Raw genomic sequence first — 13,853 nt, 5'->3', positions numbered from 1 at the left:
TCTTGAACTTGTAACTCTTTTTGCATAGAAGTGCTTAAAGAAACTAAGAATTAAAAATTGCTAAACAACAGGGAATGTTTTCTGATAGTGAAATATATTTGGCAGTGGAACCCCATCCTTAGGAACTTTTAAAACGAGATTAGAGAAAACACTAGAATGTGTGCAGTAGGGAATGATTCTGCATTGGCAAAAGCATTGACTGGGAGATCTAGATTTTGACCCAGTAGGGTCAAAACCTCTGGCAGGTATTGCACTTACACAGACATCTACAGGCAGGGACATATGCAACTGAGTTACATGAATGCCTTTGCAGCCACTCATGAACCAACAATAGAGAGGATCCAGCCAACCCCCCCCCACCCCCAGCTCCCCAGTCTTGTATCCCAGAACTGCACTTTCTTGCATAGTCAGAAGCCTGGCCAGTATAAATTCATTACACTGTCTGCCCCTCCCTCGATCTGAAAAGATTACACACTAGCCTTTGTAAACTGAGCTGAGATTTCCCAAACACTTCAACAAAAACACACTTTTAAGTAAATCATAAAACAGATTTATTGACTATAGAAATGTAGATTTTAATTGATTATAAGTAGCAGGCTTGGAAATCAGAGTTGGTTACTTAAGAAACAAAAATAAATTCATAGTCTGAGTTCTACAAACTAAACAGGATTTGAATCAAGAGTGTCTCACCCTGACAGATGGTACAGGTTCCAGCCTGTTATTGTCTCAGACCTCCTTCCCCCAATTCAAAGTCTTTGTCCTCCAGACATGTTTCCAGGTGTTGAGTTGTGGGGGAAGTGAGGCCAAGTGATGTTACTTCCTTTCTTTTATAGTTTCTTCCAGTTTGTTGAAAAGATCTTTACTGTGAGATGGGTTAGTCATTACTCATTGGTCAAACAGTCTCTGTTGTCTACATGGTCTCTCTGAGAAGTCTCCATTGTATGCATCTGCTCCTTCTCTCCTCACCCCCTTCCCGCCTCAAAATCCTGTCAGTCCCTGGACTCCCTCCCTGTGATGGTTCTCTCTCCTCCTTGGAGAGGCAGTGCAGAAGAGAGCAGGGAACCCAGAGCTGATGGAGAAGGGTCTCCTCCTTTCCTCAATCTCCCAGACAGCTGCTGCCCCATGTAGTGAAAAACACCCTGCCTTAATATGTGGGGCAACAGCACAGGGAGGCGGAGTCAGCTCTTATACAAATTGCATGATCCAGAACACTGAGAAGTCTGATTTACAGACTGGTGAATTAGTGTATGCTGGTGTACTTTATAGCCACAGGGTTGGATTCACTCTTTGCCCAAAGCTGAGCACAGGATTAGAGGCAAAAGCTAGGTCTGGCTGTCAACAGCCCCACTGCACCATTTTAGCAGTTAGGAATAGCTGGAACACAGAAATGACCCAATAATACCACAATGACCAAAAACAGTCCTGCCATGTTCCCTGTACCTGGGATTCCTATGTGGGTGGCAAAAAGCCAACTACGCTGGCCACACAATGCCTGTCAGGGCCTTCCCTTATGTTAGGAGAATTTATTGGGGGACAGTTACAGCTTTTTTATGTAAGGAAAGTAATCCTGGGACATTGATAAATCAGTCCCAAAGCACCTGATTCTCTTTTCACTCAGACTGGTTTTAATGTGTATCATTCCTTTGACTTCTGTGGAGTTACTCCTGCTTTTAAGTGAGATCAGTGGGGACAGGGGCAGAAGCCTGGATTGTAGCAAGAAAAACAGCAGGAGGGTGTATGGCAAAGCAGCTTCACAACACTGCACACCTTACATTCTCCTTTTAGATGGTTCTTCTGTTATACTTTAGCCTTTTGAACCCTCAGCATTAATGTTACAGCAGCTACTATTCATTCCTACTAACTTACTGATATGTAACTTACGTCACCTCTGAACTTGGCCTAGAAACTGGAAGGCATCAGCAGCTCTTTAATATTATTTAGACTGTCAGCTCTTCGGGTGAAGGACTGTCTTTTGTTGTGTGTTTGTACAGCCCCGAACACAAGGGCCCCGATCCTTGACTGGGGTTCTTAGGTGCTACTGCAAAACAAATAATATAATAGCAACAATGCAAAAAAATCCTCATTTTTCTGTTTTAAACATTTAGCCTAACAGAAGGTTGTAGCATGCCACTTACCAATCCCAGCTTTGCCTCGTTCAGGATACTCTTTTAGCTGAAATTTCAGTGTGACTTGTTCCTTGCAATGTTTATTTTTGCTCATCATCTCTCTACAACAATTTTGACATATGCAAGCAACTCCTACGAAAAACTAGGTGCATGGACTGGCAGCTTTCCTGCTAAAAGGGATTCAGTCAGATGTTTCTCCCACCTGTGAACTGGCTGCCCAATCTCAGCCAGTTCCCATGAATGCACTTATCATGCTCTATTTCAAAAAGCCAAAACAAAATAGTTCAAGTCGATTGTGTCTAAAAATTCTGATGCCATCATTTTTCTTCCCCTGCAAGACACCATTCTGAATGACATGATTTCTCTGGTTCTCCATTTTACATTGACTCAAGGGGCTAGATTCAGATCTCAGTTACTTTGGTGTAAATTTGGTGTAACTCCTTCAATCTTATTCTACAGAAACTGAGTTCAACGTCTGTCCCATAAAGTCTGAAATGCAAATAGGTAACTATTAAGTTATGATTTTTTATCTATGACATACTGTATTTCCTACACATTGAAGTTCTCCTCCTGCTCCCTGAGGTGTGTTTCAGAGGCAGCCACTTATGGAGACTACATGGATGTATAGCTTCTGCCATGTGCCATGGGAGAAGGTTTCCAGGATGAACTGACCCGGTCCTCCATGGATCAGTCTGAGAGGCCCTCCTCAGTTTTGAGGAGTGAACACATTTCCTGAAAGTACTGTAAACACCAGTCCTTACATCTAGGTTGTACCCTTGTGCCCAGATGTTCCATTGCAGTGGACTTTGCCTTTCACTCATTCTGTTGGCCACTTCTTCAGCTACAATGGTCAGTTCGAGCCAGTTCCTTCTCTTGACTGCCTTACTGGGTCTTCTGTGCTTCAGCCCTCTGGCTAAGTCATGCACAGTTGAGACCCTATCAGGGTTTAGTCCTAAAAAGGTCCTTTGCCTCTCCTGGGCTCAGCTTCACACCAACAAGGTCTTTCACCCCTCCTGTGCTCACCTCTAAACAGTAAGTCCTTTGCTTCTCCTGGCTTGACTCCGATCCTTCCCCCTTTGTCAGGGTGCTGGCCACTCCCTGCAGTGAGTCTTAAGTATGCTTTAACCTTACTTTCCACCCCTCATGGGCTTCTATCTCATTCCCTAGTTTTCATAGACCTTATTAGCACAGGGCTCTCCACCACTCTATGATCTGCACCACAGGAGATAACCCTACTCCTGTCACTCTATCCTGGCTCAGCCAGACCCAACTTGTCAGATCTTCCTCCAGATCCTTTATCAGGGAGAGAAAACTCTCCTTAGCTACTCTCTCCTGGCTCTCCTCCTGAACTACTATTAATAATTTTTCCTCTTCTTGGGTTTTGTAGAGTAATAGACTCACTTCCAAAGTCTACCACCACCATGCATAATCTTTCATGGTTTAGAATCTCACATCTTTTCTGGTATATTAAATAATTGCAGAAGAATTTTTTTTTACTTGGCCCCATTCCTTTGTATTCTTGATAGAAGTTGCAAGGAAACTTTTATTATTTTAAGACCTTCGAGTTTCCTCCTGAACTGGGCTCTATCTCAGCTCCTTATACTATCTAGCTCTGTCTTTGCCGGCTAGAAGGCATTCAATTAATCATATCCCAGCTACAAAGCATCCCTAATTAGTTTTTCTCTCTTGCATTACAGGTGATGAGGATTAGGCCCCTTCATGGAGACAAAACAAAGAAGACTCATGGAGCTTGTAGAAGGATTGGTCCTGTTCCACTGGTTCCTCCAGAGAAAAGGACCATAGTCTGATGAGAAAAGCCCTATTAAAAATGTGAAAAGATTCAAAAATGAAATAAAATGCCATACTGAATGAAATCAGAAAGCTAAAAATGAGATTAATCACATTTCATCTTTATTTCCTTTCCTTCTAAACTTAATTGGACACATTCTAAACTTAATTGGATTGGAGCTCATAATTTCACATTTAACAACTAGACAAATATCACTCAATCCCACTGCATTGAATGAGAGCGCTTGAGTACAAAATGGAAAGGGTCAGGTGTGGCATTCGCAGCAGCCTGCACACAAAAGCATTCAAATTGGGAGCAGAGAAAAAGAGCAGCCCCATGTGAGCACAGACAGACCCTACTGCAGTTCTGGACTGATTAGGTGGGATCAGGTTCTTCTAAATTCATAGCTTGAGATTCCAAAGCTAGAAGGGACCACTGTGATCATCTAGTCTGATCATCTGTGTAACTTAAGCCACATAACTTCACCCAAATAATTCCTAGACCATATTTTTTAGAAAAACATCCAATCTTGATTTTTAAAATTGCCAGTGATAGAGAATCTACCTTGGTAAATTGTTCTCATGGTTAATTAACCTCATACATTTAAAAATGCATGTCTTTTTTTCCAGACTGAATTTGCCTAGCTTCAACTTCCAGCCATTGGATTGTATTATACATTTCTCTGTTCGACTGAAAAGCCAATTATCAAATATTTGTTTTTCATATAGGTGCTTATAGACTGTAATGAAGTCATCCCTGAACCTTGGTTTTGTTAAGCTAAATAATGAGCTCCCTGAATCTATCACTGTAAGGCAGTGGTTTTCAAACTGTGGGTCGCAACCCAGTACTGGGTCGCAGAATGTAAGGCACTGGGTCGCGACGGCTCTGGTCAGCACCACTGACTGGGCCATTAAAAGTCCCATCGGTGGTGCCTCCTGGCTAAGGCAGACTAGTCACTCCCTGTTCCAACACCACGCTGTGCCCCGGAAGTGGCCAGCAGCAGGTCCGGCTCCTAGGCAAGGGGCCCAGAGGGCTCTGCACACTGTCCCTACCCTGAGCACTGGCTGGTGGGGCGGTGCCTGCAGGAGAGAGCTGCACGGAGCCACTTGTACACCTCTGCCTAGAAGCCAGACCTGCTGCTGGCTGCTTCTGGGGCGCAGCGTGGACTGTGGTACCAGGAAAGGCAGGAAGCCTGTCTTAGCACCCCTGCTGCACTGCTGACCAGGAACCACCTGAGGTAAGCCTGCACCCCAATCCCCTACCCCAGTCCTGAACCCCCCCAAACCTGGAGCACCCTCCTGCACTCTGAACCCTTCATCCCCAGCCTCACCTCAGAGCCTGCACCCACAGCCCAGAGCCCTTATCCCCTCCCGCACTCAAATCCCCTGCTGCAGTCCAGAGCCCCCTCTCACACTCTCAACCCCTCTTTCTGAGCCCTACCCTGCAGCCCTCACCCCCGCTCCCCAGCTCTCTGCCCTGAGCCCCTCCCACACCCCTCATCCCCAGCTCCGTTGGGTCATGGGCATCAACAATTTTCTTCAACTGTGTCACCAGAAAAAAAGTTTGAAAACCACTGCTGTGTAAGGCATGTTTTCTAATCCTTTAAGCATTCTTGCGGTTCTTCTCTGAACCATCTCCAGTTTTTCAGCATCTTTCTTAAATTGTGGACATCAAAACTAGACACAATATTCCAGCAGTTGTCAGACCAGTGCTAAATTAAGAGACAAAATAACCTCTATATTACTTGAGAGTCCCCTCTATATGCATTTGCTCTGTCACAATAGGAGTTCATGTTCAGCTGATTATCCACCATGACCGCAAAATCTTTTTCAGAATCACTACTTCCTGAACAGGTTCCCCGCTCCTGTAAGAATGGATTACTTGACACAGATTAGATTACCCTACTTTAATTGTTTTATGTAGAGGCTGATATGGGCCAATAAACAGTAAAACAATAATGTGCCCAGGATTGATCTCAGATTGACATGATTACCTATGATTACCTGGCTCATCTCCTTTACCCTTTTTAAATATTAGCATAATGTTAGCCTTCTTCCAATCTACTGAAATTTCCTCGGGGTTCCAAGACTTATTCAAAATCAACCTTAACAGTCCAGTGAGTTAATCAGCCAGGTCTTTTAAAACTCTTGTATTCAAGTGAACTATACCTACTGATTTTAATATGACTATTAGTGGAATGGAAAGAGTGTTATCCTCAAAACATGAGATAACTACATCATTTGTTTTTTCCCAAATACAGAACAAAAATACGTATTGAACACTTCTGCCATTTCTGAATTATTACTGGTAATTCTACAATTTTCATCTAATAATAGACAAATAAAATTGTTGGTATTCATTTTGTTCCTAATATACTTTTTAAAATCCACCTTACAGTCCTTAACTCTGCTGGCTATAGATTTTTTTTTCCTTGGGTCCTGTGCTCCTAGCTTCATTATGATAATTGTTTTATATCTGATAGTATATTATAGCTGGTTTCAGAGTAGCAGCCCTGTTAGTCTGTATTCGCAAAAAGAAAAGGAGGACTTGTGGCACTTTAGAGACTAACAAATTTATTTGAGCATAAGCTTTCGTGAGCTACAGCTCACTTCACTGGAAGCTCACGAAAGCTTATGCTCAAATAAATTTGTTATTCTCTAAAGTTCCACAAGTCCTCCTTTTCTTTATATTATAGCTGCCTTCACTTCCCCCTCTAAATCAAGTAATTCTTTTAACCAATTGTGAGACTGTGGCTTTTAGGGTATCTAGTAAGTGTTCTTAAACCATTCCCAATTATCATTCACATTTTTCTTATTAAATTCTTCCTCCCAGCTGATTTGGCTTATTATTGTTTACAGCTTTATGAAACTGAGCTTTTTAAGGCATCAAGTTTGTGTGTATATATATGTGTGTATATATACTGCTCTAGACTTTTTTCTGTTTTCTCACAACAAATGTGATCAAGTCGTAATCACTTCTTCCTAAGCCACCATAAATGTTTAGTTCTGTGATGGTTCCTTTTTATCTTCCAAGATTAGGAGTAATACAGAAGTCCCCTGTGTTACTTGTAACATATTTTGAATTAGTAAATTGTCATCTATATTAATATTTAGAAATTCCACGGATGTTTTAATATAGGCAGCATAAGACCTCCAGCATACATCCTTCTGATTAAAGTCACCCATGATCATGAAGCTTTTTTCCCCCTGCATTTTATAGATAGGTGTATAAGTAAGCGGTCATCCTGTACCCGAGTGTGATTTGGTGGTCTGTAGCAGACACCAACTAATACTCCATCTTGTGTTTCATCTGTTAGGACATTGATCTGTAAGCATCAAGATCATTTTCTTCCAAGTTACCAGTGACTCGGAAACAGGTAATGCAGTTTTGACATAGAATGCCACTCCCCCACCCCTTTTTCCCACTGAATCCTTCCTAAATAGGTTATAACCATTGATTCTTAACATTTCAACCATGCAAATTATCCTACTAGGTGCCAGTTATATCAACTAAATAAAATGTTTGCTCAGTAATGAGCAATTCCGTTTCCTATTGTTTGTTGCCTAGTATTTTTATATAGGCTCCTAGTATTTGTATATAGGCAATTAAAGAATTTCTTTTCTTTACCCCCTTTGGTTTCCTGATTAATTTTGTTCTCAATCTCTCAATTTTGTGTTAAATGAGTGCTCCAGTCTTCCCTGTTTTTACCCTGTTATTAGTTTAAAACCCTCCTGACTACTTTAGCTAGCCTGTACCCAAAAAGATTGGTTCCCTTTCTACTGAGGCTTAGGCCATCCAAACTATACAGCCCCAGTTTCCCACAGAAGATGGACCAATGTTCCAAAAAGCCAAAACGCTACGTCCTATACCACTTACCTAGTAAGCAGTGTACTTACCAAATTTTCTGTCGTCTTTCCGTTTTGGGATAGGAATGATCTTAGAGATCTTAGATCTCTTGGACAATCTTCTTCTTCTTCTTCAGCACACTTATGCATTCTTTGAAGTTCCCTATTATCTGTGAGATATCCTGTGCCTCAGTGTCATTAATGCTAATATTGAACTATCACCAAAGCATGCTTGCCCATCGACTTCAGAAGTCTATCCAGTCTTAGAGTGATGTCTCATGTCTTAGCTCTGGAAAGACAGTTCACCATCTTGTTGTCCATCTGTCCCTTACAGAATGTTCTTTTGATTCTTTGGAGTGTTGAATGACCAACAAGGATCATCTATCTTCCTAGATCAGTTGGACAACTCTTTGTGGGCAAACTTGATTTTCTTACAGGTTGTGCCAAGCTTCCATCCATAGGTACAGCTCTCCAGTCTCTTGACCCATATAATAGGGGGTCTAACCTTCCTAGTCCTACATGATATTTCCTATTTATACCTCCAAAGTTCATATTAGCCCTTTGGGTGACAGTGTGGCACTGGGTGCTCATGTTCAGCTGATTGTTCACCATAACCCCAAAGTCTTTTGCAGAGTTCCTGCTTCGTAGGATAGAGTCCCCCATCCTGCAGGTGTTGCCTACATTCTTTGTTCCTGGATGTATGATCTTACATTTAGTTGTATTAGAAAACATAACCTTTGCTTGTGGCACCTTAGAGACTAACAAATTTATTAGAGCATAAGCTTTCGTGAGCTACAGCTCACTTCTGTAGCTCACGAAAGCTTATGCTCTAATAAATTTGTTAGTCTCTAAGGTGCCACAAGTACTCCTTTTCTTTTTGCGAATACAGACTAACACGGCTGCTACTCTGAAACCTGTGATAACTTTTGCTTGTGTCCTGTTTCCCAAGCAATCCAGATCGCTCTGTATCAGTGATCTGTCCTCTTCATTATTTACTGCTTCCCCCAGATTTTGCATCATATGCAAGCTTTATCAGTAATGATTTTATGTTTTATTCCAGATAATTGATAAAAATATCAATTAGCATATAACCAAGAACAAATCCCGATATGGGATTCCACTAGAAGCATACCCGTTTGGATGACAATTCTCTGTTTACCATTATATTTTGAGGCAATATTTGAGACCATTTTTTATTGTTCTAGTTTCTTAATCAGAATGTCATATGATACCAAGTCAAATGCCTTCCAAATGTTTAAGTACATTATATCACTACTATTACCTTTATTAATGGACCTTGTAATCTCACCAAAAAAATCAAGTTAGTTTGACAAGATCTATTTTCTATAAATCCATGTTGATTTTACCTTGATTACAGGTTATGCAGACATCACTAAGAGAGCAACACAGAGTCAGTCCATGTGGAGAAAAGCAGGGTAGCTCATTATTGTGCATGCAGCATACCTTTTATGAGGTAGCGGTGGCAAAATGATGTGGTCCTAGATCAGCAAAGGAGGAAAAGGGACTTTACTGCAAAGTGACAGCACTTGTGAAATATTAGTTGTAGCCTGTGCCCACAATCCAGCATGGAATGGTGAGAAGACCACAATGACCTTATTTTTGAATCTGTTCCGTTCCATGCACTCTGCTCTTTGCCATGAACCAGCAGGTCAGTGCAACTACTGTGATTACAGTTCAGAACAGAGAGATAAAATCCAAAGAAACTAATGAAGTACTAAGGCTATGTCTGCTGCCTCATCTCCAGTGCAACAAAAGACAGTTCAGGGTAGCAACACATGTTATTGTGCTGGAAATAAGGATTGTGATTGTGATTATGGCATCGGACTGGGATTTGGAGATCAAATACTTTCCCAATTCTGATACATATTGTGTGACCTTGGACAAGCATTTAACCTCCAAGTGCTTCAGTTTCCTCATGCATAAAATTAGGTTAATGATATTTAACTATATCACAGGGACATTGTGTTACAACACTAATAATTTGTTTTAAATCACATTGTTATCCTTTGATGGTAACTGCTATAGGGGCAAAACTATTATGTTCATCTGTTCAACTGAGAGTATTCCAGTTAAACCACCTTTTTCCTCCCCCACAAAGATAAATTAAAAAATTAAAAAGGTTAGAGACTTATTAACAGTGCCTCATTCTCTGTGGAGAAAAACAGCAGAAGCAGCAAAAGTGACGAGACTAGTAACAGAGCTGGTTGAATAATTCATTGTGAATTTTTTCTTCTCATGAAACATTTGCTAACTGCTGATGTTTCTGCCGATATATTTGTTATTCATAAGTATTCATCCAATAATTGGCATGGACAAATGATGAACTGTTCACTTTGACCATTCACTACGTGACTGGTTACCTAATCACTTGGTGTCACTCTCTGACTGAATGATTGAAATCTTTTACACAGATAAATAACTAATCATTAATCATACATAGTGAATAATGCACACGTTGGTCTGTATTATTTCAATCATGATGCTAAACTTTTGGAAATAACTAACATGTTGATGAATACTTTGTGTCCATCCCAATCCTTGCAGACAACAAATAATATGACACCATAAACGACTGTGAGCCCAACATACTGCTTTTATTCAACAAAATATTCACAAATAACTTGCTGATATTATTCAAGCAGATCCAGTTAGTAGCCTACTACTGTTGAATTATCAGTGCTCCTTTCTGAAGTTTTCCCTATACACTAGTGTTTACAGCTGATGGAGATTCTCTTGCAATCTAAGTGGCAGGGCAGCTGCTTTTGAGTCCCTTGTTCAGGCCCAGTAGCTAGTATCAACTGAAGTAGGCTCTTACCAAATTGTCAAGCAATAAAGACCGGGCTAATATTCTGGCTCCATTGAAATTCATAGCAAAATTCCCATTGATTTCAGTGGCCAGGATTTCACCCCAAAGGTATTCAGCCAGCAGGAGTTTGGCTGGTCATATTAATACAAAGGGCATAAAGCAAACAAGGTCATTTTTGCCATTGTCTTATCTGGATGGTGGAATTTATCCTGTCTAAGAATCAAAAAGGACTACTATAACAGCACATTTGAAAATAAAAATAACCACAGCTTTAACATTAAAAATAGAATAATAGAAATGTAGGGCTGGAAGGGACCTTGACCATTGTACAGAGGCTGGACCAAGTATACCTAGACCATTGCTGGCAGGTGTCTGTCCAACCCGTTCTTAAAATGTGATGCGGATTCCACAATCTTCTTTGGAAGCCTATCCCAGAGTTTACCTACCATTATAGTTAGAATTTTCTTCCTAATATCTAATCTAAATTTTCCTTGCTGCAGATTAAGCCCATTACTTCTTGTCCTACTTTCAGTGGACATGGAGAACAATTGACCAACATCCCCTCTATAACAGCTCTTAACTTATTTGAAGACCATTACCAGGTCCCCATCAGTCTTCTCTTCACGAGACTAAACATGCCCAGTTTTTTCAACTTTCCTCATAGGTCAGATAATTATATGTGATTTGTACTGGATATTTGCAAATGCTTTCCAGTCTGAAAAGAGGAGTTTAATAAGAGCGCTCAAGCTTAAAATCATTATAATTTACAGTAAAACACGATTCTTTATTATAGCCTACAGAAACTATCTTGCAAGTTATTGTCATAAATTCTGACTGTACTAAATTGATATTGTCTGCTCTTGACTTTTTTATATGTAATTAAAGAGGAAGAAAACACATTTGGAGACATTTGATGGCTCTTATTAGATATTAAACCAGTTCCGCAGCTGATGTAAATCAGCCTAACTTCACTGGAATCAATGTAACTGAATTTATTTATGCCAGTTGAGCATCTAACTATGATATTGCAGGGTGAAATCCAGACCTGTGAGTGATTGTTTCACCTCTGCCCAGCACCTTGGATGCTTCATAAGCTTTGCCGCTATAGCTCCCACCTGGGATACTCACAAACACACTCCCAGCATGCAGGTCACACCCTGCATATCTGTGTATAGCCAAAGCCTGGTCCAGCAGCTCTAACCCCATCATCCTGTCAGTAACACATCAGCCACACCTTGACTTCCAGCACCATTGGTTACTATTTGCAGGGTGACCCCAATATACTCCCAGTCATAACTTTTCCCCAAAAATTATGTGTACTTCACTGTCCAGCGCTCTCCTGGACAGTTTAGGTATTTTAAGTCTGTTGACCTATAAGGAAACAATATCCAACAGTTTGCCACTTTAAATGGATTTTCCATGCAGCCCATTTCAACCGCAGCACTGGATTAGCTTTAATTAAAGAATAAAGTAAGTTTATTTAACTACAAAGAGAGAGATTTTAAGTGAATACAAGTATAAGACAAAGTCAGAAATGGTTACAAGAGAAATAAAGATTAAACTCTTCTTAGTATGAAAACTTAACAAACCAAACTTGGTTCAAAGTGAAATCCCTTACCACATGTTCTCAGTAACACGGCTGACCAAATTCTCAGGCCAGGATCTGCTCCTCAAGTCCAAAGGCTGAGGTTTTTGTTGTGGGGTTTTGTTGTTGTTGTTGTTGTTTGTTTGTTTGTTTGTTTGTTTTTGGTTAGGAGAAAGAGAAAGGGATGAATAGGGCTTCCCTTCACATTTTAAATCCAGACTCCCTTTGAAACGGGTTCTCCTAAGGCTTACCTTTCACAGCAAAGTTTATTCAATCAGTAAAGAAGGTGTCGTTTAGTCTGGGGGTGAAGGTGCCTCCATTGTCTTTCTTCTCCTCTGTGTATACTTTCATTAATTGATCATGCAAAAATCATAGCATAGGATGATGAGGAATCACAAAGGTAAGTACATAGCTGAACATTTTCATGACACACTGAAATAGATTTAGCTATAGGCTCTGAAGTGTCTTGTCTCCCTCTTGTTGTCTCAAGGACCTTGTTTACTACTTATATATAAATGGAGATAAACGTTGTTTAAGATAGACCTGCTTGACCAGTCCTGCCTACTCAGGGCTATGTGGGTTTCAAAATGTGCTACCAACATCATTCATGGGAAATTCACAGCTTTACATATAATGTTGCTATATACATTTCACCATGATATAATTGACCAGTGAGTCATTAGTTTTCAAATGATACCTCATGGCATATTTTGTACAAAGATGATTACAATAGTGTGTAGGATGAGAATACAGAGGTGTATATTGTCACACTAATCCAATACTGTGTTTTCACCAGCAGAACATTGGGACCTCTTTGTTCCCTAATGTCTGTTTTGAAGATGGGCTAATGTCAAGTTTAAACCACTGACTGCCAAGAATATCCTGCACAGCAATCCACAATACATGAAATACTTTGCACCTAGCTGGATTGCACTGCAGTCTATCAGTGTGTTATTCCCTGTGTTTGTCCCTACTATCCTCTTTGTGCAAAAACAAACAGAATTTATGAACTGTAGTTTCTTATTTTTAATTGGTTGGTATTAACAACATGTTCCATTGAATGCATGTGAAATGGAAGTAAACATTTATGAGTTTTGTTTTAAAATCCATTTTAAACTGTAGACTAATTTAAACAGCACTTAATCATAGAACACCCACACATTTTCTCTCTAGATTATGAATATTGTTAAACAGAAAAGTTCATGATACAAATAATATGTCTATATCTACCAATGGTATTTGCACTCCTCTAAGGTCATCCATCTGAAGATCTTGATGTCTTTTACAATCCATAATTAATTTAGTTTCACAATACCACTAAGACAGGCTAGATATAATTTAGCTCCATTTTACCAATAGGAAAATGAAGATAGAGTGGGCAAGATTATGTCTCTGGTTATGCAGCCATGCCAGAGTGGAAGACACAGTTTCTCTGTGCTGAGTTCTACAGCTTCTTTTCTGGTGCAATGAAGCTATCTTGATTGACCACAAGTCCAGCTTCTTGTGTTACATATAACTAAGAAGGGGTTTTGACTTCTCAATCTGTCTTTCCAGCCTTGAGGTACTCAGATATATAGGGTTTAAAATACCCCGATAGAATCAAAGCTCCCAATCCTGGAATCCACATGCAATCAAAACTCTCAGTAAAGAAAACAATAGTTTTGCTTGTGGAAGGTATAGA

At 40.2% G+C, this 13,853-nt stretch overlaps 2 long non-coding RNA genes across 2 annotated transcripts in view; one reads left to right on the top strand and one right to left on the bottom strand.

Moving 5' to 3' along the window:
- Positions 1-709: 709 nt before the first annotated feature.
- LOC122460712 overlaps positions 710-13,853 on the bottom strand; it is a 47,951-nt gene continuing 34,807 nt past the window's right edge. Inside the window, exons 2-4 of the long non-coding RNA XR_006282168.1 lie at positions 9,128-9,259; positions 1,878-2,038; positions 710-947 (exon numbers count right to left, since the gene is read on the bottom strand). This is a non-coding gene — a long non-coding RNA (uncharacterized LOC122460712). The remainder of the gene's footprint in view (positions 948-1,877; positions 2,039-9,127; positions 9,260-13,853) is intronic.
- Positions 6,099-9,268, top strand: LOC122460713. Its single transcript, XR_006282169.1, has 3 exons — positions 6,099-6,222; positions 7,232-7,291; positions 9,139-9,268. It is a non-coding gene; the product is annotated as an uncharacterized LOC122460713 (long non-coding RNA).

This window comes from Dermochelys coriacea, chromosome 6 (genome assembly GCF_009764565.3).
Source record: "Dermochelys coriacea isolate rDerCor1 chromosome 6, rDerCor1.pri.v4, whole genome shotgun sequence".
Lineage (NCBI taxonomy): Eukaryota > Metazoa > Chordata > Testudines > Dermochelyidae > Dermochelys > Dermochelys coriacea.
This window is presented reverse-complemented; position numbering and strand designations above follow the sequence as displayed.